Source organism: Anomaloglossus baeobatrachus, chromosome 8 (genome assembly GCF_048569485.1).
Source record: "Anomaloglossus baeobatrachus isolate aAnoBae1 chromosome 8, aAnoBae1.hap1, whole genome shotgun sequence".
Classification (NCBI taxonomy): Eukaryota; Metazoa; Chordata; class Amphibia; order Anura; family Aromobatidae; genus Anomaloglossus; species Anomaloglossus baeobatrachus.
The window spans coordinates 167,305,183-167,331,941 of NC_134360.1; positions in this window are offsets into that span (position 1 = coordinate 167,305,183).

The window sequence follows — 26,759 nt, forward strand, 5'->3', positions numbered from 1 at the left end:
ACGGTATAGGTGTGCCATTAGCTTTTTCTTACTTCTAAGTTTTAGATATGACCCGCATTATCTCTCTTAACGTAAAAGGTCTGAATTCACCCCGTAAGAGGAAATTGCTGCTACAGGAACTGAAAACATCAGGTGCAGACATAGCCTTTATCCAAGAAACACATTTTGTGGAATCAAACACTTTCAAATTTGCATCCCACCGCTTTCCCATCCATTACTCGGCTTACTCGGGCTCCAAGAGGGGGGGAGTTGCTATTTTAATATCCTCCAGTTGTCCTCTACAAATTACGGGTTCTCACTGCGATCCAGAGGGTAGATATGTGATTCTGGAGGGCCAACTGGGGGGATCCCCGCACATACTGGCCAACATTTATGCACCTAACGAAGGGCAGATACGCTTTCTTAAGAAAATACTCGATCTGATAGGCGGACTGGCACCGGCCTCTACGGTGTTGGGGGGAGACTTTAACATCCCCTTTTCGGAGGTGGCTGACAGACTCTCTGTGGGTGGACACCCTCCATCGGGTGCTTTGAAAAATTTGTCCCGGGACTTTCGTAGGCTCATTAGATCAGGCGCTTTATACGACGCTTGGAGGGTGGACCACCCGGGAGAGAAGGCCTTTTCCTTCTACTCGCATCCGCATCAGACGCACACCAGAATAGACTATTTTTTCATTGACTCACAGCTGCTGGGGCGTCTTCAGCGGGTGGAGATGGGATCCATTACGTGGTCAGACCATTCCCCACTCACAATGGACTTCAAGAAAGATGGTCCTCGACCTAGGCCTCAGCATTGGCGCCTTAATGAATCTCTGAGCAAAAATCCCGACACTAGGGCCTTTTTAAATAAGCAACTGGTCGAATTCTTTCAGTTGAACACGGGCACGGTCACGTCGCCGGCAACACTCTGGGAAGCTCACAAGGCAGTGATGAGGGGACTATGCATTAGAGAGGGCGCCAGGGCTAAAAAGAATGCCACAAGTCAGCGGGACTCTATAATGGCCCATCTTAAGCTAAAGGAGGGGAGACTGGCGGCTGCCCCATCACTGACTATTCTTAGGAGAGTCATCAGCCTTATGGAAAAGTTGAGAGACTTGGCAATTGGCACAGCAGAAAAATTGCTAACCTTTTCCAAACAAAGATACTATGAAAGGAGTAATAAGGCTCATACCTTACTCGCCAGGCAGCTTAAGGAGCGCGCTACATCCTCATGCCCTCAGGCTCTGCGCGACGAAAAGGGCACTATCCACTATCACCCCGCTTCAATAGCTGACATTTTTTTCAATTACTTCAGCAAGCTTTATAACCTTCCGGTTCCCCCGGGCATGGCTTCGCGCGGGGCTGGGGCACTTGGGGACTATTTTTCGGCCCTTGAGCTCCCTTCACTGCCTTGCGGAGCAGCCGCGGCTTTGAATGAAGAGATTACTACAGAGGAACTGGAGCAAGTTCTGGAAGCCCTGCCTGGCGGGAAGTCACCGGGCCCGGACGGCTTTACTTATTTTTATTACAAGGTGTTTGCGGCGGAGCTCCTCCCACACATGGCCGCCTTGTTTAACTCTTTCCTTCAGGGTGACCCTATCCCTCCATCCATGCTACACTCCCATTTAATCCTCCTGCCCAAGCCACCCAGGGACCCATTGGACTGTGCTAATTATAGACCAATAGCCCTTTTGAACTCCGATTTGAAGATGTTCACCAAGCTCTTGGCGGCCAGGCTTAATCGATGGTTGCCCCAACTCGTGTATAAAGACCAGGTGGGTTTTGTCCCTTGCCGTCAGGGGGGTGACAACACCAGGAAGGTCATAGACCTGGTGGATGTGGCAAATCGGACGAAGCAACAGGCGTTGGTGTTGAGTCTAGATGCAGAGAAGGCTTTTGACCGCCTTGCGTGGCCTTTTCTCTTCAAGACACTGGAGGTCTTTGGGATCTCGGGTGGCTTTATGCGGGCCTTGAAGTCCCTGTATAGCGCTCCAACGGCCTCTATCAAACTCCCCCTCCACATCTCTAAGCCTTTTCTCATCTCCAATGGCACCAGGCAGGGGTGCCCCCTGTCCCCCCTCCTTTTTGTGCTATGCATAGAGCCCCTCGCGGCCTTGGTCAGGAGCAACCCAGACATCTCGGGGGTCCTGGTCAGGAATAAACCGTTTAAAATCTCGCTTTTTGCCGACGATGTGCTCATTACACTTACTAACATCCATGTGTCCCTTCCAATTTTAATGTGCACCTTGGGTACGTACGGGAGCCTTTCGGGGTATAAGATCAACTCTAGCAAAACGGAGGCAATGCAATTGAATCTCGACCCGGTGGCCCTGGATTACCTGCGTTTGAATTTTAAGTTTCGTTGGAAGACAGATGCGGTCAAGTACCTGGGGGTTAACCTCACATCTACTTATGATTCCCTCTATAACCTTAACTTCCCCCCCCTTTTCCGAGAGCTGAGAAATCTTTTGAGCAAGTGGTTGCCCCTCCCTCTTTCGTGGATGGGGCGCATTGCGGCGGTTAAAATGAGCTTGCTCCCAAAATTATTATATTTCTTTGAAACCCTCCCAGTTAAGGTACCAATAAAGGAGCTGAAGTCCCTTCAGGCGGCTATCCTTAGATTTATTTGGTGTAACAAACGTCATAGGGTGGCCAGGGAGGTGTTGATGGCTCGGAGAAACAGGGGGGGCTTTCTGTCCCGGACATCCTAAAATACTATTGGGCGGCCCATCTTAGGAGGATCCCCTGTTGGGTGTCCCTTTGGGCATACAACAGGTGGACTGAGATTGAAAAACTTTGGCTGGCGCCTATACATCCAAACACGCTCCTGTGGCCCCCGGCCCGGTGTGATTCGCCCCCCCCTCTTCTTGGACCGATGCAGTTCACTAGGGACCTCTGGGCATTTTGCATTAGAAGATTTCCTTTGGCATCCCCCTGCTCCCCTCTGGTGTCCTTCATATACCAACCCTTGCTCCCAAGCAGTCTGGAGTCGGACATGGTGCACCCCTGGCTCAAGGCAGGTCTATTCAGATTTGCAGACATTATAGATGGAAGTACAATGCAGATCCATTCCTTTGAATACCTTAGAGATAAATTCTCTCTCTCTAATCGAGAGTTTTTCCAATATCTGCAGATCAGAGACTTGGCTGGCTCCTTGTTTGGCAGGGCAGGGGCCTCGATTCCCACAGATTTTGAGAAAATTTGCAGAAGGGGCACTGATACTAAGGGACTAATTTCGGAAATTTACATTTTGCTTTCTGAGTCACGGGAGGGGCCCCGAGGGGTCTTTTCCATACATGCGGAAATGGGAGTCTCTATTGGGAAGGCGGATACTTCCTCAGGAATGGGCAGCAATCTGGGGAAACGCTGCCAAGACGTCAATATGCACACTATATAAGGAAAATATCTATAAAATTTTGCTATTTTGGTACCACACTCCAGATTTCCTTCATGGCATAGACCCCTCCATACCGGCTTGTTGCTGGAGATGCGGGGGAGGCAGGGGCACCATTCTGCACATATTCTGGTCCTGTCCAGGGATAGTCCCCTTCTGGGAGCGGGTTAGAGGGTTGATCCATAAAGTACTATATATAGAGGTTGATCTTGATCCCCTGATCTATGTTCTGGGTCTTGGGAATGGGGGATTGGGAAAAACGGCCTCTAAGCTTTTGTCCCACATCCTTACGGCGGCCAGATGCTTAATTGCAAAGAATTGGAGGCAGCCAGGGACACCCTCACTCCAGAGCCTCAAGTATAGATTACTGGACGTTAGACGCATGGAACATCTCACGGCACTATTGCATGACACAGTTGACCGTTTCCAGGCCGTGTGGGCACCATGGGACTACTTTGCGGGACAGGAGGATCTGTGAGACTGAGGCCTATGGGTCCTATGGAAGGAGCATGGACTCTTGAAACCCTTCCCTCTTCCCTCCTATTTCTCCTCTCCCCTCCTAACCCTCCTCACCTGTCCTGTCACTGTTTGTCTAGGTTCGATAAGAATTCTGAATTTTATGTTTTATTTTATGTATGAAAAACGTAAATTGAAAATCTCAATAAAAATTCAAAGTTTAAAAAAAAAAAAGATAACAAAATTTAACTGAGCAACATAACTTGTTGGTTTGTAAGATTTATGCATCTGTTAATAAATCCTGCTCTTGTTTGAAGTTTGCAGGCTCTAACTTATTTGCATCTTATCAAACCTGCTAAATCTGCAGGGGGTTGAATACTACTTGTAGGCACTGTAAGCTAAAGCCAGTGCTATACTGGCACTATCAGGCTGATTATCTACAGTCATATGAAAAAGTTTGGGCACCCCTATTAATGTTAACCTTTTTCTTTAGAACAATTAGGGTTTTTGCAACAGCTTTTTCAGTTTCATATATCTAATAAATGACGGACTCTGCATTTAAACTAAATTTGACAGGTGCATAAGTATGGGCACCCTTATCAATTTTTTGTTTTGAACACTCCTAACTACTTTTAACTGACTTACTGAAGCACTAAATTGGTTTTGTAACCTCATTGAGCTTTGAACTTCATAGGCAGGTGTATCCAATCATGAGAAAAGGTATTTAAGGTGGCCACTTGCAAGTAGTTCTCCTACTTGAATCTGCTATGAAGAGTGGCATCATGGGCTCCTCAAAACAACTCTCAAATGATCTGAAAACAAATATTATTCAACATAGTTGTTCAGGGGAAGGATACAAAAAGTTGTCTCAGAGATTTAAACTGTCAGTTTCCACTGTGAGGAACATAGTAAGGAAATGGAAGAACACAGTTACAGTTCTTGTTAAGCCCAGAAGTGGCAGAAGTGGCAGGTCAAGAAAAATATCAAAAATGCAGAGAAGAATGGTGGGAACAGTCAAGGACAATCCACAGACCACCTCCAAAGACCTGCAGCATCATCTTGCTGCAGATGGTGTCACTGTGCATCAGTCAACAATACAGCACACTTTGCACAAGGAGAAGCTGTATGGGAGAGTGATGCGAAAGAAGCAGTTTCTGCAAGCACGCCACAAACAGAGTCGCCTGAGGTATGCCAAAGCACATTTGGACAAGCCAGCTACATTTTGGAAGAAGATCCTATGGACTGATGAAACAAATATTGAGTTGTTTGGTCATACAAAAAGGCGCTATGCATGGAGGCAAAAAAAACACGGCATTCCAAGAAAAGCACTTGCTACTAGAGATGAGCGAACTGGTCCCGGTTCGGCTCGAGGTCGGTTCGCCGAACGGAGGCCCCGTTCGAGTTCGGTTCGTCGAACGTTCGACGAACCGAACTCGAACTGCATAGGAAACAATGGCAGGCAATCACAAACACATAAAAACACCTAGAAAACACCCTCAAAGGTGTCCAAAAGGTGATAAACAACTCACAACACAACACAAACACATGGGAAAGTGACAAGGACATATACTCATGCGAAAACAAAAGAGCTGGACAAGGAAAAAGAGGAGGAGACACAGATATATGAGTATATGCAAGGAAACATCGATGCCATTACTGTGCAACTTGAGCCCTGCTCATTTTAGGCTTCCAATCTGGATAAATTGCCTGAGCTCGACACGTATGCCTTGGGGATCTTGTCGTGTCCTGCAGCCAGCGTTCTCTCGGAACCTGTCTTCAGTGCTGCTGGGGGTCTGCTGGCAGATAAGCACACGTGTCTGTCCACTAACAATGTGGACATGGCTCTCAGAGGACTTTTCTACCCCTGGGTCAGCCAGGGGATGGGAAAGGCACGCGTATTTTTGAGAATGCTTCATGCAAAGCATCTTTTTCATCTTGAAAATTGGGTCAACTGATGCCAGTCAAGTGGGGTGTGTGTGTGGCCCAATTAGTGGAAACGAGGGAGACTGTGGTTGGAGTCGCCTCGCTGTGTTTCTAAAAGAACCAAAATGAACAAATCATGGCTCTCAGAGGACTTTTCTTCCCCTGGGTCTGCCAGGGGACGGGAAAGGCACGCATATTTTGGAGAGCGCTTCATGCAAAGCATCTTTTTCTTTTTCAAAAGGGGGGTCAACTGATGCCAGTCAAGTGGGGTGTGTGTGGCCCAGTTAGTGGAAACGAGGGAGACTGTGGTTGGAGTCCCCTCGCTGTGTTTCAAAAAGAACCAAGATGAACAAGTCATGGCTCTCAGAGGACTTTTCTTCCCCTGGGTCAGCCAGGGGATGGGAAAGGCACGCGTATTTTTGAGAGTGCTTCATGCAAAGCATCTTTTTCATCTTGAAAATTGGGTCAACTGATGCCAGTCAAGTGGGGTGTGGAAACGAGGGAGACTGTGGTTGGAGTCCCCTCGCTGTGTTTCTAAAAGAACCAAAATGAACAAATCATGACTCTCAGAGGACTTTTCTTCCCCTGGGTCAGCCAGGGGACGGGAAAGGCAAGCGTATTTTTAAAAGTGCTTCATGCAAAGCATCTTTTTCATCTTGAAAATTGGGTCAACTGATGCCAGTCAAGTGGGGTGTGTGTGTGGCCCAGTTAGTGGAAACGAGGGAGACTGTGGTTGGAGTCCCCTCGCTGTGTTTCTAAAAGAACCAAGATGAACAAGTCATAACTCTCAGAGGACTTTTCTTCCCCTGGGTCAGCCAGGGGACGGGAAAGGCACGCGTATTTTGGAGAGTGCTTCATGCAAAGCATCTTTTTCTTTTTCAAAAGGGGGGTCAACTGATGCCAGTCAAGTGGGGTGTGTGTGGCCCAGTTAGTGGAAACGAGGGAGACTGTGGTTGGAGTCCCCTCGCTGTGTTTTACATGCTTTTAGAAGGGCATGACATGGCTTGGAGGTTGACTTTCAGCATCTGCAAACTGTTGGCTACCAAAATGCTGCCTTTCCAACCTTTTAAACCGAGGATTTTTGAGACCTTATGCCCATCGCAGTGCACCAAGAGCCGATGCCCAGGCGCCACTCCTTCTCCAACAAAGGCGTGCACGCGCTACACCAGCATGTCGCACTAAACATCACTGATTCCTTGAGAAACTCTGTGTGACAGGGTGCATTTCACCACAGATAATTGGCCCAGTAAGCATGGACAGGGGCGTTACATGTCGCTGACTGGGCAATGGGTTACTGTGGGGAGAGATGGAGAAGGGTCTGCTGTACAAGTCTTGCCGTCCCCACGAGTTGTGTCAATCCTTCTTCTGTATGTAGAAGTTAATACACTGCTTCTGACTCTTCAACCTCGTGTGGGTCCTCCACCTTGGCCCAAACCCTGTGTGGTCAGGCCACCCTTCCTTGTAACTGCGCACAAGGAATACCACACACCTCCTTACTATGCTGGCAGCAGAGCTCAATGCCATCAGGCGGTCAAAGGTTTACTTTGAAATGTATGGGAAATGTGAGTCATACCGCTGAGAAGTTGTGGACGGTTAGCTCTGGAGACCGAGTTTCATCAATGGTTGTCTCCACTCAACCAGCAGCCAGGGAAGGCCGGGTGCGACAATGATGCAAACATGGGTGCGGCCCTTCGCTGTGACAATGTGACACACGTGCCTTGTGTGGCTCACGTGTTGAACCTGGTTGTCCAGCAATTTTTAAAGCACTTTCCTGGCCCACATGGCCTTCTGCAAGGAGCACGGTGTATCGCCTTCCTTGATCCACACACTCAGATGGGCTGTAAATCATAGGCTAGAGGGAAGCCACTCACCAAGCAGGACCCCTAGAACCCTGAAACCCTTTAACCCCTATACAGTGATTTGGAATTACACAGGGCCCAAGTTGATCAATACCTGTGGAAGGCTGCAGTTCCAGAGAATAGTAGTCAGGCAGGGTCAAAACATTAATTGAGGAACAGGAACAGAATGGGACGGCCAGGACTTAATCAGAAAACAAGCAGAGGTGAAATGCGGATCGGCCAACAATGTACATAAACAGCAAGCAGGAAACGTAGTCAGGTAACAAGCACACAAAATCATAAAACTGAACTGGGGGTAACAGTAACCAGAGGTTCATAGCTATGTCTGGCAGTGGTCTGCAGACAGGATGGGCATAAAAAAGGGTGTCTTCCCATTGGTTGTAGCTGAATGATGGTACTTAATCTGTGAGATACCCACCAGCTACATTCAGCCAGAGATTCTGCATCTGTCAAGGTAATGCAGCCCAGTGGGTGAGCATAACCTGCGTCCACCTGCGCCGCTGGCATCGACTCCTCTCCCATCATCAGCACTATGCATGAAAGGAACACGTTGTCACCTGGCGACCGGAGTACAAATTGACGGAGCGGACTCCGTTGGTGACTTAACAGCCGTGTGCGGCAATGATGCAAACCTGGCTGCGGGCCATCGTCAGGGCAATGTGACACACGTGCCTTGTATGGCTCACGTGTTGAACCTAATTCTCCAGCAATTTTTAAAACACCATCCCGGCCTACATGGCCTTGTGCAGCGGGCACGCTCGCTATGTGCTCACTTCTATCGTGCGCACACAGCAGCTCAACAACTTTCGTCGCTACAGAAGTCTTTAGGTCTGGTGGTTAAACGCCTGAAATGCGATGTGCCGACACGCAGGAATTTGAATCTGCACATGTTGCAGCGTTTGTTGCAGCACCGCCGAACCCTGCTGCAATACGTTATGACATATAGCCTGGGATAACTTGATCCAGAGGTGGTGCAGATCACGCTGCTGGAGTGGTGTCAGATCAAGGACCTATGCACCCTTCTACACAGTTTACAAATGTCGACGAAGATGTTTAGCACTGGCGATGCCATTCTCAGCATGACAATTCTGGTCATCTACATGATGGAGCACACTGTAATTAATATTCGGAGTCAGGTGTTGGGACAAGAGTAAGGGGAGGAAGTACAGGAGGAGTCATATGCGGAAGGGATAACAAGATCTACGAGGTCCAGATGGTCAGTGGCACCTAGGCAGCAGTCATGGTGAGGGAGAGGGATTAACAAGGGCGCATAGTATCAGCAAAAAGTGTTGAGGAAGGTGCAGGAGCCCATGAAGAAATGGAGGACGAACTGGCGATCGGCATGGAAGACTCAGCAGATGAGTGAGAGCTTGCTCACATTTCGGTTGTGCGAGGTTGTGGGGAGAGGGCAGAGGAAGGAGGCACGATTCTCACCTCTCTGCCACCAACACACCAAGGACTTGGTCCTCCTGGATGCACAAGACACATGAGCGCCTTCTTGCTGCACTACCTACAACATGACCCTCGGATTGTACGAATTCGAAGTAATCCTGACTACTGGGTTGCCACACTGTTAGATCCCCGTTACACGACAAAATTTGGCGAAATAATTCCTGCCATAGAAATGGACGCACGTATACAGGAGTATCTGCAGAATGTGGTACGCAATCTTAGATCTGCTTTTCCACTAAACACCAGTGCTGCACAGAGTGAATCTCAACGCTTTGTCATGGATAGGAGGAAATGGTCTTTTACTTGTCCACATCTGAGGGACCGAGGGCTGGCTGCTGTGCTGAGATGGCGTTGAGTACGGTGTCCCTGCAGAGTTGCACTTTTGGTCATATACCAAAATGAGTTGAAAAAAGACAGATGCTGGTGGAAAGGGGAACAGGTGTGTTGGAAAGGGGAAAAAAGTTTTGGTCCGTGGATTTGGTGGTTAAGCAACAGTAACATTTGCTGAAGAAACACCATCTGTTACAGTGGGACTGGCAGATTTGGATAAGGTGGTATATACTATGTTACCGCTATATAACGAAAATTAATAAGAAAAGAAAGAGAAAGGTATATATCCCCATCAGCAGTCAGTGTCCACCGTGCTCCCAGATGGAAAAGGAGAGGTTGGCAACTGGAAGGTTTGGTGGAGGATACAGAGCTGTGTGGCTATGAAACTAATAGTAGCCTGAACCGAGTTAGACGCCATTCGGATCTGGAGACTGGGAGCCCTGTTAGCGTTACAGGATCCACATGCCCACCCAGCCCAGGAACTCCCTGTTAACAGCACAGGGGCCATTGAGTACGCTGACCATGTGCGTAGGGGCCACACCTGTGAACAGCAGGCGCATCAGCAGCAGCAGGCCTGTTAATGCCACTGGGCTGCACAAGCAGGACTGGTAGGACAGGAGCTGGTCTTAACCGTTCTGCATTACCAACTGTGGTGGTGGCCTGCATCGACACCCTATCCCTGCCTACCTCTGGCCTAAAGCCGCAATGGGTTCAACACATGGAGGTGTGCTCTTTCAGAGCATAATAGAAGACTGGGCACCTCCTTGTTGGCTCCAGCCCCTTTTATAACCTGGGTCCGCCCCAAACCAGGGTGAACCACAATGCACCTCCTGGAGACAAAAGCAGAGTGACACGTCATGAGTGGCATAACTAGCGTCCTATTTGGAACCGCAACTTCAATGATGACCTCATGGCTGCCATGACCCAAACACCTCACCAGTCATCGTCTGACCATCAATAATGCAGTGACAAGTCATAGGGGTGGGCCTCTGCAAGCCATTTGGGAGTGGCTTGGCCACATCGTCAGGACACCTGATGCCCTGTGGTCTATATGGGACCCCCACATCAGGGGCAGGGCCAAAGAGTTCATTACCGGACCTAGTCTCTGATGCAGTAAGTGCCTGAGCATGCTCAGTAGCATGAAATACAGTCTCTGAAAAAAGACTATCAGCTTTAGCATGGTGTCTAGGCACAAAACAGGACTTAGACCCAGCACGGAATGCAAGTACCAGTGCAAAGAGGCTTTTCGCACTAAGTGTGGGAGCATGCGCTGTATCCCGAAATGAAGACTTAGCCTTAGCAATGGCACAGTCAGGCAGAGCATACTCACTAGGCGAAACACTGTAGTTAGGCTGCGGCTGGGGTAAATCGGCACACGCATCCGCACTAGCTGCCTCTCCACACTTAGACGTGGAGGAGAAAGTAGCCAGCTGGACAACCCAAGGCACAGCCCTAAATGGCAGCTGACGCCTGGGCGCAAATGAAACCGCAGCAGGCTTCAGGTTACAGGTTTTGTAACAACAAATACCATCCAAAAGAACAGGTGTACTTCTTCCCATGGATAATCTGATATGATCCTTTTTTTCACTGACACAACCATCGCTAACAAATGTAGATGAGGCCAAAACAGCAGCTGCTTCAATGGATCTCAAGTGCTCCATAAAGTGGCCTCTCCTCCACCCCAATTTCAAGATCCCAAATACTCCATTTCTCTGTGGTGTCAATCCAATCGCACTTGCTTCCTAACAGCTCTCAAGTTTCCACCAGCCCTGCTGAGTATGGGGTAACAGAGATGGTTGAGTTTGCATAGCTGTTCAGTCGCACTATAGCCTGGGAATCAGAGGTCTGCTCCAAAGCTGCAATGAGTACAGACAAGGAAGTTATTATTATTTTTATTATTATTGATTTATAGAGCACCATTGATTCCATGGTGCTGTACATGAGAAGGGGGTTACATACAGAATACATATACAAGTAACTATAGACAGACTGGTACAGAGGGAAGAGGGCCCTGCCCTTGCGGGATTACATTCTAAAGGATTTTTGGGAGGAGACAGTAGGAGTGGTTTAGGTTGAGCGTCAAGTACGTATGGTGGTGGTGTCATTGAAGGTTATAGTCATTTCTGAACAGATGAGTTTTCAGATTCAGTTTGAAGCTTGCGGGTGTAGCAGATAATCTGACGTGTTGAGGTAGCGAGTTCCATGAGACAGGGGAAATGATCTGCGCAGATGGCCAGAAGCTTTGTGAGTGGGATCCAGGCCCCGATGAAGAAGGTGCTGAGCCTAATCTACACCCTCATTTCCAAAAAGTAAATCCTCCTGGTGGAGACAATGGGGAACATGATGAGGAGCACAGATACCTGATTGGAATGACAACTTTACTATTCGGTCAGGGCAGGAAGAGGTTGTCTCGGAGGACTCAGGACGAGGGGAATGAAAACACACAGGGTTATTGATGAGGTTGGAGACCACACTTACTGTCAAACCAAAGTCAGCCAGTCGATGAGGTCAGCAGAGGAGGTGGAGGAGGATGCTACTGACGACGAGGTTACGTTGCGTCTTCCTGGCCAGAGACAAAGTACTGGAAGCACGTCAACAACTGAATCCTGGACCACAACTTTGACTCTGAGCAGAAGTCGTGTTGGCTATGCAGGTCGCATGGGCTGTAAGCCTTGCCTAGCCTGTGAATTTTTGGACATCGCAAAGGATCACCCAAGTCATGGAATCTGTAAGATTTGTCAACAATCTGTAAGTAGAAGGCAAAAACTCACACCTTTGAGTAGTTCCTCCATGAAGTGTCACATGGATATGAATTGATAGCGTGAAGGTGTATTGCTCAGCTTTAGCCACTGTCAATGCAACATGCTAATTTGCCATTGCATGCATTGTTGCAGACTACACACAAGGGGCTGCTGTTATTTTTGATCTGCCTTTGTTTGGTCACTATAGCAATATCAAATTGCTCTTCGGGTGTGGACTTGGAGATGCTGTCTATGAACAGAAGGAAAAGCTAAAGGTGTGTGTTACAGCAAGGAGCCACCGCGGAAACACTTCGTTCAATTGTGAGGGGAGTCATGTTGTACTTTGATGATGAGCCCCGTAATGCCAGTGAGCAGCATCCTGTGCCACAGACCAACATTCTTACAGTGCTGTCTATACTGTTTACCGTGAGAGGAGCGTAAAGTCTGTATTTCTGGCAACTGGACATCAGAGTACCCGGGTACGGTAGGCTGTGCCCAGACAATAATGCGGGCACGCAACACTTTGTTTTATTAGCAAAACACATATCTGTTCTGGGTAGGCCGACTATATAGACAATAAGACTTGCTGCCTCTGCACTGTCAAATTGTCACATACAGTTTAAATCATAGAGGGACAGCAACACATGTTTGCATTGACTGTTGCTTTTCAAGATTTCCATGACTGTGTTGCAGAGCTATGTGGTTTGCATTCACACTGTTATCATCTGCATTATCTGTGAGTCTTCAGCTAACAAGGGTATTCAGGGGGGGTAATGTGTTTTGTCTATGTTTAGGTAGGTAACTTGGAAGCTCTTGTGATGCGCCACTGGTAAGTTGTGTTCGCACACACACACACACACACACACGCACAAACACACAATTACTGCTACACAGAGGGATTAGCAGGTAGTAGGCAACAGAATAGATTGTTCAATTATTAAATTGTATGCATGGTTCTTATTGTTTGTTTTGGTAAAGTTAAACAATCATTTATCAACCCAACTGCCTAGAGTCCTTTTCCTGTTGCCTGGTTTTGCTGCATACTGGGGAGCCCACCCTGTACACCACTTAAAATGAAGCATAAGTCGCAATGTGAATTACAATGTGCTACAATGCGGCCTAGCGTTCCTGTGCAACCACCGCCTGCCCCATCAAGTGCATCTGCGTGCTCTTCATCCTCTGTGACTGTGGGGACAGCAGTCACACATGGTTTTTCACACTGAACTTCCACTCCTTTACCCGCAACAGGGAGTGTGATTGGCAGGTCATCACTTGTTTTGGAAGTGGAAAAAGAAGGTATTGTTGAGCTGTCAGACATCGAGAGAACCATCATTGGATGCAGGCTACATTATAGCCACGCCTGCACCTTCGTCACAGATTGGCTGGACCACCTGCAGTTAATAATTGCATTCCAGAAATGGAAAGGAGTGTAGAATGCACATGTGTTGTACCTTGCTTGGCAGCAAAGGAACACTAACTTAGTATTCCAGACAATTTTAGGATGGCAGAAAAAGAGTCAGCTCTTTGGGCAAATTAAATAGCGTGGCAAAAGTGGACAGATGGGTACAGTGGCCGTGTTCTGTGGGTACCAGGACAGTAAAAGAAGCCTCACTTTCTATCCCTCCTAATGATCAAATGCAGCAAGGAATTCCCTGAGTTTGCTATAAAATTAGCATAGCTAAATGTGCATGAGGGTAGAATGCAGAGGTGCTTGAGATTGCTTGGCAAAAGTGGCACAATAAAGGAGTCCAACAGCCAGTTCTATGATGCCACTAAATGGCAGTATTTTTTGCTATCATTATAGCTTATTAAAAACAGAGCAGGAGGGTGTCCTGCACAGGTGCTAGAAATAGCTTGGCACCAGTGGGGCACTAATGGAATACAACAGCCAGTTCTATGATGCCACTAAATGGCAGTATTTTTTGCTATCATTATAGCTTATTAAAAACAGAGCAGGAGGGTGTCCTGCACAGGTGCTAGAAATAGCTTGGCACCAGTGGGGCACTAATGGAATACAACAGCCAGTTCTATGATGCCACTAAATGGCAGTATTTTTTGCTATCATTATAGCTTATTAAAAACAGAGCAGGAGGGTGTCCTGCACAGGTGCTGCACATAGATTTGCACCAGTGGGGCACTAATGGAGTACAACAGCCACTTCTTGTATGCCACTAAGTTTACTCAATTTTTGGTATTATAATGTCTTAGTAAGTAACAATGAGTTTGTGTGTGCAATGCAGGCAGACGTGCTGCAAATATCTTTGCACTAGTGGGACTAGACAAAAGTCCAATAGCCACGATTAGGATGCCACTAGGTACACTAAGTGTTTGCTAGTATAATGGCTTAGTTATAAAGAGTTTGAGTGTGCAATGCAGGCAGACGTGCTGCAAATATCTTTGCACTAGTGGGACTAGACAAAAGTCCAATAGCCACGTTTAGGATGCCACTAGGTTCACTGACTGTTTGCTAGTATAATGGCTTAGTAACAATGAGTTTGAGTGTGCAATGCAGGCAGACGTGCTGCAAATATCTTTGCACTACTGGGACTAGACAAAAGTCCAATAGCCACGTTTAGGATGCCACTAGGTTCACTGAGTGTTTGCTAGTATAATGGCTTAGTTATAAAGAGTTTGAGTGTGCAATGCAGGCAGACGTGCTGCAAATATCTTTGCACTAGTGGGACTAGACAAAAGTCCAATAGCCACGTTTAGGATGCCACTAGGTTCACTGAGTGTTTGCTAGTATAATGGCTTAGTAACAATGAGTTTGAGTGTGCAATGCAGGCAGACGTGCTGCAAATATCTTTGCACTAGTGGGACTATACAAAAGTCCAATAGCCACGTTTAGGATGCCACTAGTTACACTGAGTGTTTGCTAGTATAATGGCTTAGTTATAATGAGTATGAGTGTGCAATGCAGGCAGATGTGCTGCAAATATCTTTGCACTAGTGGGACTATACAAAAGTCCAATAGCCACGTTTAGGATGACACTAGGTACACTCAGTGTTTGCTAGTATAATGGCTTAGTTATAATGAGTTGGAGTGTGCAGAGGACAGGAGGGTACAGTGCCAGGATTGTGGGGCTCTGGGTAGAGGAATGGAAGCCTGCCTTTCTATTCCCTCCTAATGGGGAAATGCAGCGACGAAATCCCTGACCTTAGCTACACAGACGCTGTCTCTGTTTTCAGGACCTGTCACCTATGGCCCTGACCCTGCCGGTGCGAGCCCTTAAAAGGACTGATAGAAAGTGCTCTCCCTAAGCTGTCTAGCGCTGTGTATGGAGCGTATACAGCAGTATCGGCGATAGGACAAAGGACGGAGCTGCACCAGTGATGTCTGACACCAAGGACGCAGAAGGCAGATAATGGCGTGCTGGAGGAAAATGTCCGGTTTTATAATGCAGGGACATGTGACATGGACATCCTATCACACATGCCGTTGCTTCTCTGGTTAAAAGTCCACTTAGCTGTGTGTGTGTCTGGGATTGGCTGCCATAATGGCCCTCCCCACTACACGCGCGCGCTTAGGGAAGGAAGACAAGGAAAAAAAAAAAAATTATACAAGCAGCAGTGATCTGAAGGCGCTGTTCACGCACACTATACACTGAAATTTCATAATAGTGAGTCACAGAGTGACTTACACTATTACAGCGGAAAGCCAGCTAGGAATTAGCTGTTTTTTTGCTGCTAGAACCATTATCGAACGTTTCTAGAACTATCGAGCTTTTGCAAAAAGCTCGAGTTCTAGTTCGATCTAGAACAGGCCCCAAAATCACTCGAGCCTAGAACTGCAGAACCTCGAACCTAGAACCGCGCTCAACTCTACTTGCTACCCACAGTAAAATTTGGTGGCTTTGGGGCTGTGTGGCCAATGCCGGCACCAGGAATCTTGTTAAAGTTGAGGGTCGCATGGATTCAACTCAGTATCAACAGATTCTTGACAATAATGTGCAAGAATCAGTGACGAAGTTGAAGTTACGCAGGGGATGGATATTTCAGCAAGACAATGATCCAAAGCACCGGTCCAAATTTACTCAGGCATTCATGCAGAGGAACAATTACAATGTTCTGGAATAGCCATCCCAGTCCCCAGACCTGAATATCATTGAACATCTGTGGGATGATTTGAAGCGTGCTGTCCATGCTCGGTGACCATCAAACTTAACTGAACTGGAATTGTTTTGTAAACAGGAATGGTCAAAAATACCTTCATCCAGGAACTCATTAAAGACTACAGAGGCTGTGATTTTTGGAGAGATTCTACAAAATATTAATGTCACTTTTATGTTGAGGTGCCCATACTTATGCACCAGTCAAATTAAAGCCCGCTTTACATGCTACAATATATCTTACGATGTGTCGGCGGGGTCACGTCGTAAGTGACGCACATCCAGCATCGTAAGGTACATTGTAGTGTGTGACAGGTACGTGCGATTGCGATTGAACGTTAAAACGTTCATCGCATACAAGTCTTTGAGTCTTGACGAATTGCATGTCGGGTTGTTCAATGTTCCCAAGGCAGCACACATCGCAGTGTGTGACACCCCGGGAACATTGAACAGATCTTACCTGCGTCCCGCGGCTCCAGCCGGCAATGTGGAAGGAAAGAGGTGGGCAGGATGTATACGTCCCGCTCATCTCCGCTTCTATTGGCCGGCTGCCGCGTGACGTCGATGTGACGCCGAACGTCCCTCCCACTCCAGGAAGTGGACGTTTGCCGCCCATACCAAGGTCGTATGGAAGGTAAGTATGTGTGACGGGGGTTAATCGTTTGTGCGGCACTTTCAACAAATTGAAGGTGCCGCATATACAATGGGGGCGTTGCAAATCGCATACGATATCGTATGCAAAATTGCAACGTTTTAAGGGAACCTGTCAGCAGAAATTTCCCCTAAAACCTAACAGATTCCCCCTCTGCAGCTCCTGGGCTGCATTCTAGAAAGGTCCCTGTTATTATTGTGCCCCCTTTCTGACCAAAAAAAGAGTCTATAAAGTGGTACCTTTTTGGCTTCGGATTCTATAAATGTGACACGGGGGCGGGCTGCCTGATGGCCGTTATTCTGCGCTTTCCCCCTCGGCGTCCTTCGTTCTGCGCAAGCGCGGTGCTGCTGACCCCACGTCACCTCCTTCCCATCTATTTCCTGCCTCAGGGCAAGATGGGAAGGAGGTGACGTGGGGTCAGCAGCACCGCGCTTGCGGAGAACGAAGGACGCCGAGGGGGAAAGCGCGGTCCCGCGATTATGGGCGGTTGCTTGGTAATAAACATCACAGCACCGCCCATAATCTAAACCCTGTGCGCACGTCACCAGCGGTGACACTGGGCACAGTGCTCATCCACGAGAGATGGGCACTGGGCATGCGCGGGGATGGCTGGAGCAGTGGGCGGCATCCACAAGTATGGAAATCAGCGATGGGGGCGGCATACAGGACCAGGGGGCAGAATAACGGCCATCAGGCAGCCCGCCCCCGTGTCACATTTATAGAATCCGAAGCCAAAAAGGTACCACTTTATAAACTCTTTTTTTTGGTCAGAAAGGGGGCACAATAATAACAGGGACCTTTCTAGAATGCAGCCCAGGAGCTGCAGAGGGGGAATCTGTTAGGTTTTAGGGGAAATTTCTGCTGACAGGTTCCCTTTAAAGCAGGCTTTAGTTTAAATGCGGATTGCACATTTTCTGTTAGTACAATAAACCTCATTTCAATCCAGAAATATTACTCAGTCCATCAGTTATTAGATATATGAAACTGAAATAGTTGTTGTAAAAACCCAAATTGTTATAAAGAAAAAAGGTTAACATTAATAGGGGTGTCCAAACTTTTTCATATGACTATACATACCTGTAGTGGTCAGCTCAGATGTTTAGGTTTTGAAATCCAAGAAAGTTAAGTTTATAAATTGAGTGGCTTCTTGAGTGAAAGTTGCACTGGAGCAGATAATATATTCATAGTTATCTCCGCCCTCTGTTAGAATTAGCATAAGCATTATACAAATGATTCACTTTGTCTAGCAGGACCTGTGTGAGGTCATACCCATGTAACCTGGTATCCAGCTTTGTTGGCTGAGACCCCGCCCCTTTCAGGTCACATGGGTATGACCTCACCACAGGTCCTGCTAGACAAAGTGAGTCGTTTGTATAATGCTTATGCTAATTGTAACAGAGGGAGGAGATAACTATGAATACCCCCTCCCAACCCCCCCAGATATTATCTGATCCTCAGCTGCTGTCACTCAAGAAGCTGCTCATTTTACAAACTTCCCTTTCTTGGATTTCTAAACCTAAATATCCGAACTGTCACTACAGGTATGTAGAGAATCCGCCTGATAGTGCCAGTATAGCACTGTCTTTAGCTTATATATGAAAATCCTGGTGATTGGTTCCCTTTAATGTAATTAGACACAGCAGCATGATAATGTGACCAGTGATACAGTGATCTCCAGATTTCTGAAACCAGAGCTGCTACCGGCATTTCTATTTATGCATAGCACTCATATAAAAGGTGTGTAAGATAAGATTGGAAAGGCAGCAATGGTAAAATTCAGTTCTGTCTTTTTATGTAGATGCCTAGCAGTTTTTGACATCCATCCACCATTCTTATGGTTGCACATTATCCTGTGCACCTATTAAATAAATTAATAAAACCAAATAATTACAGCCATAAGAAGCATATTAGCGGACAGTAAAATGTTAAAGGAGCACTCTAAGAAATACAGTGTTATAATGTGTTATGCCCAGTGCACAGCCGTGAGGAAACTGTGGAAGACGTTTTATATTTTGTAGGCTTTTTCAACCCCTTTGCTACCATATATCCCATATCTCGCTACCAGTATATCTCATATTGTATGGCCATTTTTAAGACTAGACTAGTTAGTGAGAATTATTGGAACACCATAGTCCAATTTACATGTGTATGAACATATTTTAAGCACTTGCTCGCAGATGAAACCTATCACAGCAAGATTCTATATTTTCAGTCTAACAAAACAAAAAGATACTGAAAGTCAAAAAATTATAAATGAATAAATAAATGGCTCCATTATGGTGCATCAAATATAAATGGATGCAAGAAAACTATTTTTATAGCATTAAACAATCGCTTTAGCTTGCCTGAGGTGCTGTTGGTCAGTGGGAGACCTTGTACCTTAAAACACTAATATTCTGTAAAATAAATGTTCAAAGCATACATTATTTCCTTACAGTATCTTAATGTGTGATCTCTGAAGAAAAAATATAAAATATATCAGATGAAATCTTTACATGGACAGACAGCAGGTAGCGATCTTAATAATGAGAAGAAAATATGTTTAATATATTATATATTTTTAATAAAACAATAAAGAAGTTTCTAGGACTATTGTATAGATTGCTTTATGTTTCAAGGCCATTCTGTGTAAAGATTTGTACAGCCCAAAAATGTATTTTCAGGAAATAATTTTAGCAGGAACCATAGCTAAAAGCAAAAACAAATACTTTTTAATTTGCATGTACAAAAGAAAGGTGTTTGGTCAGAAGTGGAAGAAAATGGCTTGAAGTAGCTAGTGACCAAACTGAAAACGTGATCTGCATTATTATTATTATTATTATTATTATTATTATTAATAATTAAATTACAAATATAATTAAATATAATTAAAAATATAATTAAATATAATTTAAAATATTGTGAATAATAATAATAATAATAATAATAATAATAATAATAATAATACATCATAATATTTTTGGATTCAAAAGATTCTCATTAATTGAATATTTTTTTATTGGGAGAAATTGGGCTGCAAATTATTTTTTTTCCCAAAGTTAGATATACTGTAATTATGGTTTTAATGTAACTTTCAAATTTCATTTTTTTTCTTGTTTTACAGCAGAAAATGTTTTATAGCAAACAAAAATTTCATAACAAATGAATTTTTCAAAGTAATTAAAGGTAAAATTGCAATTATGAATCATTCACCATGTCATCAATGAGGATTTTGTATCTGTATACCCCAGCAAGCTAGAAGAACCTTTATATCACCCACTTCATGGCAGTAACGTTCTCAATTACATGAAGAATACATTCCAGATATTGAAATTATTTATATAAACACCATACATTGCAAAAGACCATAAACGCATGTTATTGAAAGGAACATTACATCCAAAGTCCAAATCAAAGTAACCGATCATACCAAACAGAGAAATTGTGATAAAAGGAGTCAGAAGACCTGATTAGCGCAGGCAGCGTGAAGATCATACAGAAGTGTTATCCATCATGAGGGGAAACCCTCATTTGTATGCACAAGAGACAGAGCTCTGCGCCAAGAGGACACAATGCAAAAGCAAAATTAATTCCATTGCTTCTATTCTTCTGAAACTAATTGTTACTGATGCCCTCCTTTGTTCTCTTTAATCCCTCTGTTCAGATTTTCCTGCTGTAATTGGCTTCTTTATTTTTTCTTTATAGTGTTGGAAGCAGATGCAGAATATTCAGTTAGGGGATATTCCTCTGCTAAATTATTTATATAACAATTTATAGCAAATGCTCCCATGCAAATCCACTTCCTTTTACATTACAATTTCACAACCCCAAGAATCGAAGAGAAAAATGATCTTTTAAAGGGAATCTGTCACTAAGTTTTTGCTATGTAATCTGAAGACAGCAAAAGATAGAGGCTGAAACTTTTATCACCTGGGATTAACATTGCCTGGAACATCAGTTCGAACATGCCCCCCTCCAGCATCTATCTGTCTATAGACTTTGTACATACAGAGCCTGGTATTGGGGGCTGCATTTTAGCTCTGCTGCATTTTTAAATCAAAAAGCTTTGGTTGTGTTGAAACTGCTGCACCCAGTAATCTAAGTGATACATCATTGGATTAGGAGTCTCTTTTCATACATCATGCTGCTTTCAGATTACATAGTTAATACTTGCTGACAGATTTCGTTTTATGCTCAACATATATTTTATTGTTTCCTTTATTTAATTAAACACAAGAAAAGATTTAGGGGTAAATTAACTTAGAAGGTCAAACTGCAATTTGTATATGGCGACGCTTATGAAATTTCATGTACCCATCAGGTCTGTTGTTTTTTAAGTTGCTTTACATTTTGCTTCAATTACATTGTGTTGTATAAATTAAAAATATTGGGAAATTTCATGTAATAAAGTGTGTCAACAATATAATAGATATAACAGAAGTAATGATCTGTTGTACAGAAGCTGTCCAACACTGAAGGATAGGTCATAGCCAATGTTCTGGTGTTTTGGTCAGGGGGATAATGGAAGAATCAATTGACAGGTAAAAGTTTCAGTGAATGTAAAAGTGTAACGAAGTGGACAGAAAGTTCACTGCTCTATTTGCTTCCCAGATAACGCTAGTGGGAAAATAAAATATCACTCATGAATGATGATCTAAAAATATTTATTTTTGTTATAACTACAATCTACCTAAAGGAGAAAGATACAGCTTATTTTTAATGGATAAACTATATTAGAATAAACTAGTAGAAATGCTTTTAAATGGTAAAACTACAAGAAGAGGAAGTAACTGCATGCAAAGGGATCACCTATTATGGAGGGTGGGGAGGACATTGCTGCTTCTAAAAGATTTATCTAAATTTCTCATTACTTGTACACAGAGCCTACAACAGATATCCTGAGGAGAAATTGTGAAACATTTCACCTCTGTAGCCTTCTCCACTTTCTTCTGCTTCATAATACACAAGAACTCATCTTATATTCCTTCATTCATCCCTACTGTCATGATTCCTCTGTGCAGAGCATCTTGAACACAGGTGATGCTCTGCTGCGCCTTCCTGAATTATGGAGTCGGCACTGACATGTTTCCTTTGTGCAGAGCATTTTGCATTTGGAGTTGCTCTGCTGTGTTTCTTTGCACATTAGCTGACAGGTTGTGTTAAGGTGAACTCTTAACCAGAGATCACTAGTTGCCTACTGCCTGGTCTAATTGGTGTGGGTCGAGTGCATGCTTGAAAAATGAGATCAGACACAGTCGGATATTCATCTTTCCTCGACAGAAGTCAGCCCATGCTCTGCTTTATTACAACTGAGCTTGCTCTGATATAACCTTGCAAAGGGGCATGTCCGGATGTGTTCATTGGTCAGTGGGTCGAACAATGTGTTAGTCCATGAGCTGATTGGTAGGCGTCATTGTAGGCGGGTCTATGACATCATTGGATGGATCCATGGTGATGGTGAAGGGAGGGACGTCATCTGGTGGATCCATGCTGGATGGTCTGGTCTGTAATGTCATCTGATCTTTGGGTTGGTCTTCTCTTATATGATATCTTCTTTCATCTGGACATTCCTTGCATTCCAAGCAAGGTGTGGATAACAGGAAATAGCGGTCATCTTTATATCTGTGTCATGTATATGATCTGAAACCTGAATTATGTAAGGCAAAACGATATATTTCTCACAATCCCTTGTCAAGAGGTTAATTAAGTATTTAATCTTATGGCTCTCCTCAACAGTCCCCCCTAAATACTTTATTAACCTTCTGACCCTACCGTGGTCCTCTAACACATCAGCTCTAATGCTTTAACTGCAACCTTTTTCCGTTTTGCTATCCGCTATACAAGCAATACTAAGCCTTTGCCCCACTGGTACAGACTGCTGATCAGAGAGTTGATCACATCCCGCACACACAGTTAACAGAGGCACAGGTAACTAGAACAGACTATTTAATGCTGAAGAGCTTACTCAGAATTTGAGATTAATCGATTAGAAAGAGTAAGGCAATTGTAAGAATAAGCTTCTTACTGCTATGCTGCAGCTTTTAGCATTACTGTTTCTGAAAGGCTGATTCTCAGTCAATATCCGAGTGCTGTCCGCGTCCTCGAGACTTTTCTACCCGAATACACCTGATTGTATCACAACACTAATGGATCTCTTTTTGTCTCTGGTCTATAATCTACCACCAGGAGGCCTTTAACAAGATTTCCCTTATGCATGGATCCGATTACCTTCAGTAACACAGAGTAGCACTTTTACGGCTTCAAATACCAACAAATAAAACAATACCAGTAGAGTTGATCACATCCCGCACACACAGTTCACAGAGGCACAGGTAACTAGAACAGACTATTTAATGCTGAAGAGCTTACTCAGAATTTGAGATTAATCGATTAGAAAGAGTAAGGCAATTGTAAGAATAAGCTTCTTACTGCTATGCTGCAGCTTTTAGCATTACTGTTTCTGAAAGGCTGATTCTCAGTCAATATCCGAGTGCTGTCCGCGTCCTCGAGACTTTTCTACCCGAATACACCTGATTGTATCACAACACTAATGGATCTCTTTTTGTCTCTGGTCTATAATCTACCACCAGGAGGCCTTTAACAAGATTTCCCTTATGCATGGATCCGATTACCTTCAGTAACACAGAGTAGCACTTTTACGGCTTCAAATACCAACAAATAAAACAATACCAGTTACCTATAAGTGTATGTTATCCTTAAGTCACTTAAACCCTTAAAATAATTGATTGGTTCAGGTCAGATAATGTCTTTCCCACCATGAGCCCTTATTTGTGTAATATTCCTGTACCCATTGTTCCCTTATGGTTATTTCCCATGTATCATCCCCAATCTAGAAATTCTCCATAAAGTTCTATATGAGATAATCCAGCACTATGTGTGTTGTGACCCCCATTCTGCTGGTACGATGGACTCTTTACAGGGGTTGTTGTCTCCAGATGGGTTTTCCCTCAAGCTTCATGGAAGTTGCTGTGGTTGGGATAAGCTGGATCGGTCCACCTGATTCTGACTCAGGGATCATTCTGACTTGTCTTTTTAGGATCACCCAGTCTCCTGGCTGGAGACCACGTGCTCCTGACACTGATTTAGGATCTGGAATTGGAGGATACACATGTTTAACACACTATATAGGCAGTTGTATACGGCTCATACATCACTGGTCAGGATATCACACTGTATCTGCTGTATCTGTGAGAAATATAATCACGTTCTAGGTACTAAACCAAAAATACCTTATATAAAGATCTAATTATTATTAAGAAGAAGGAAAACGAACATTTGTTACATGATTTGCAGCGTTCGCCATTATCTTGTGGATCGTTACATGATTATGTTATAATCATTAAAATTCCAAACAACATACACCCATGTGACTATAGACACAATAAGATATTCCAATAAAGGAGGCGGCAGGGATTGGGGCAATAGCCCTAAACTCTCCCTACCTCGCAGCGGAGGTCGGCACCCTATAAGGCGAATTGGCGCCCCCGCTCACCGACGGCTCACCCTCCCTATCCCTACACTGCTAAGCTAATACGTGCTGCTAATGTCAGTGAGGGAATATAGAAACCGTGAGATACCGGGGATAAAGAGGCGTCAGTATGCAAGTATATATATCCAATTCATTCCCAAAGATTAAATATTCACACTCTGTATTTACATAGCTGTTTGTAGCTTAAATCAATATGATACAGCAAATTCAAGGACCAAACCCTAAAATAAATTAAATATCTCACATGTATAACATGTACCCACTGTATAAATATAATAATAATAAGGCCAGGTAAAGTCATGAGGAGATCTCGTCCAATCACAGACCCTCCGCTGTCCAATTCACACTCAGGCTAATAAAAATAAACGCATATTTATCAGCCACTTAGCATGAAAGAAGCGCAACGCATGTCTCCCCTATTCACAATGGCAGATGGGTTCATCAGGGGCATCCCCAGGTACTGACCTGTATAATGACCTCTGCTATAGGATATGTACTTTTACCACTTTTTAGGAACTCCATCTTTACATACCACCAGCACCATGAGTTTTTCAGCAGTAACGTTTTCCACACTGGATATGTTTCAGAGCAGACCTGAAAAGAAATTCACACAACACGCACAAAACTCATATAAACCTACTCATGGTAGATGTATATGACTAATCTGCAATCACCGGAGCAGTAGAGCGGATGAGGGGGGTGTTTCTACGAGGTCTTTACAGTTTTTCTACCTTAATAGGCACACGTCTTACAAGACTGGATGTGTCTGGCCACCTGAGTACTGAGCAGTGGTGCCGCCCAGATCTTGTCCATCACAACACCTTTGTCACATGGGTTACCTGGGCCATTATTGAGTAGAGTGCTCATGGCAGAGAAAGCTTACCGCCCTTTATCCACAGACCTTCCTCAGTCACTGGCTCCCTGCGTCTCACACTCCGTTCCTTGCTGAATCGCTTGTTCCTGTAAGGATTTAAGAACACAAGGAGTGACCAATGTCACGGACGACGTGACAGGAGCCACCGAGGTACTGGTCTGCATTGGACTCTCAACTCTAGGCCCATTCACTGCTTCTTTGTTGCCTGCTCCATCAGTCACCGACTCTTTTGATAACAGGAGAGCGCCTCCACCTGGGCTCATATACACTCTCTACGGTCTTTATAGATTTATGACGTCACACTCCACATTTTCCTATCTTACCCCTTTCCGCTCTACGAACCACAGTGATCGCAAATCTTCATCTCATTCTCCTATTTCGATGAGAAAGGAGTGGTTTGATTTTTAATACCTCATGTTGCGTAACCTCAGCATATCCAGTGCAGAATCAACCAGCATCTTGGTATCTGGATCCATCTACGAAAAAACTCAAAATCTGCATTAGCAATGGGCTCTTCTGAGACATGTTCAAAACCTGACAATTCTTGTTACATCAGAGCAATCATGAGATATATGTATGTCTGCTGTATCCTCCTTACAGATAAAAATATAAAGACAACTTAATAGAAAAACCCAATCGATGAACAAATTAAAACCTTAAATAATACGTGTGACTTTCCACATCATCTTCCCCCCCTTTATGAATCTATTATCCAAAACATAATTAGATTCAAAAATTGTGTGGCCCCGGAGCTCTACCTTTAGGCATGAAAGTCACATTGTATAGATTGTACCTAATCGGGAACAGCAGAAATATTGTTTTTATCTGTAACGTAATAATGGAAAACCCTTTCAATGGCTTTTATAACCTTTGCTTGAACCACAGAAATCTGCATTGCAATCATTCTTTCTATAAAAAGAAAGCAGATTATTCAATACATGAAATATAAAACACAGAATTCCATAAATCATCCACATTCCTTAAATCAAATTATTGTAATTATTAATAAATATATTAATAAATTATTATATTATTATTATTAATAACTATAATAACGTAGCACAACCTCTGGATATTGGATGTAGGGGCGTTCATATTTGAATCATTGAGGACATTATCAGCATCTCTGTGATACTGTCCTATAACTTGAAGAGATAAAAGAATCTAGAACAAATAAACTGGCCATGTGGGAAAACAAAATGTTGATTTGCCATAGAAAAATTATCTAACAGACCTCTATGCTTGAAAAGCTATCAATGAATCTAAACATGTCCACAGTTAACTTTTATTTCTTTGGGATAAAATTAGTAAAATAAAAAACTACTGTCAATAACCTTTTTCCAATATAATTTGCAATGAATTAAATGCAGGATAAACCCCCCATGTTTGGCCTGTTGGTTTTTTTTTTTTTTTTTTCTTCACAGCTGACTCACAATAGATCGAAGGTGAGATGAAAAACCTGCCCCACAGGTTTTTTTTTTTTTCTAAAAGTTGCTACTTC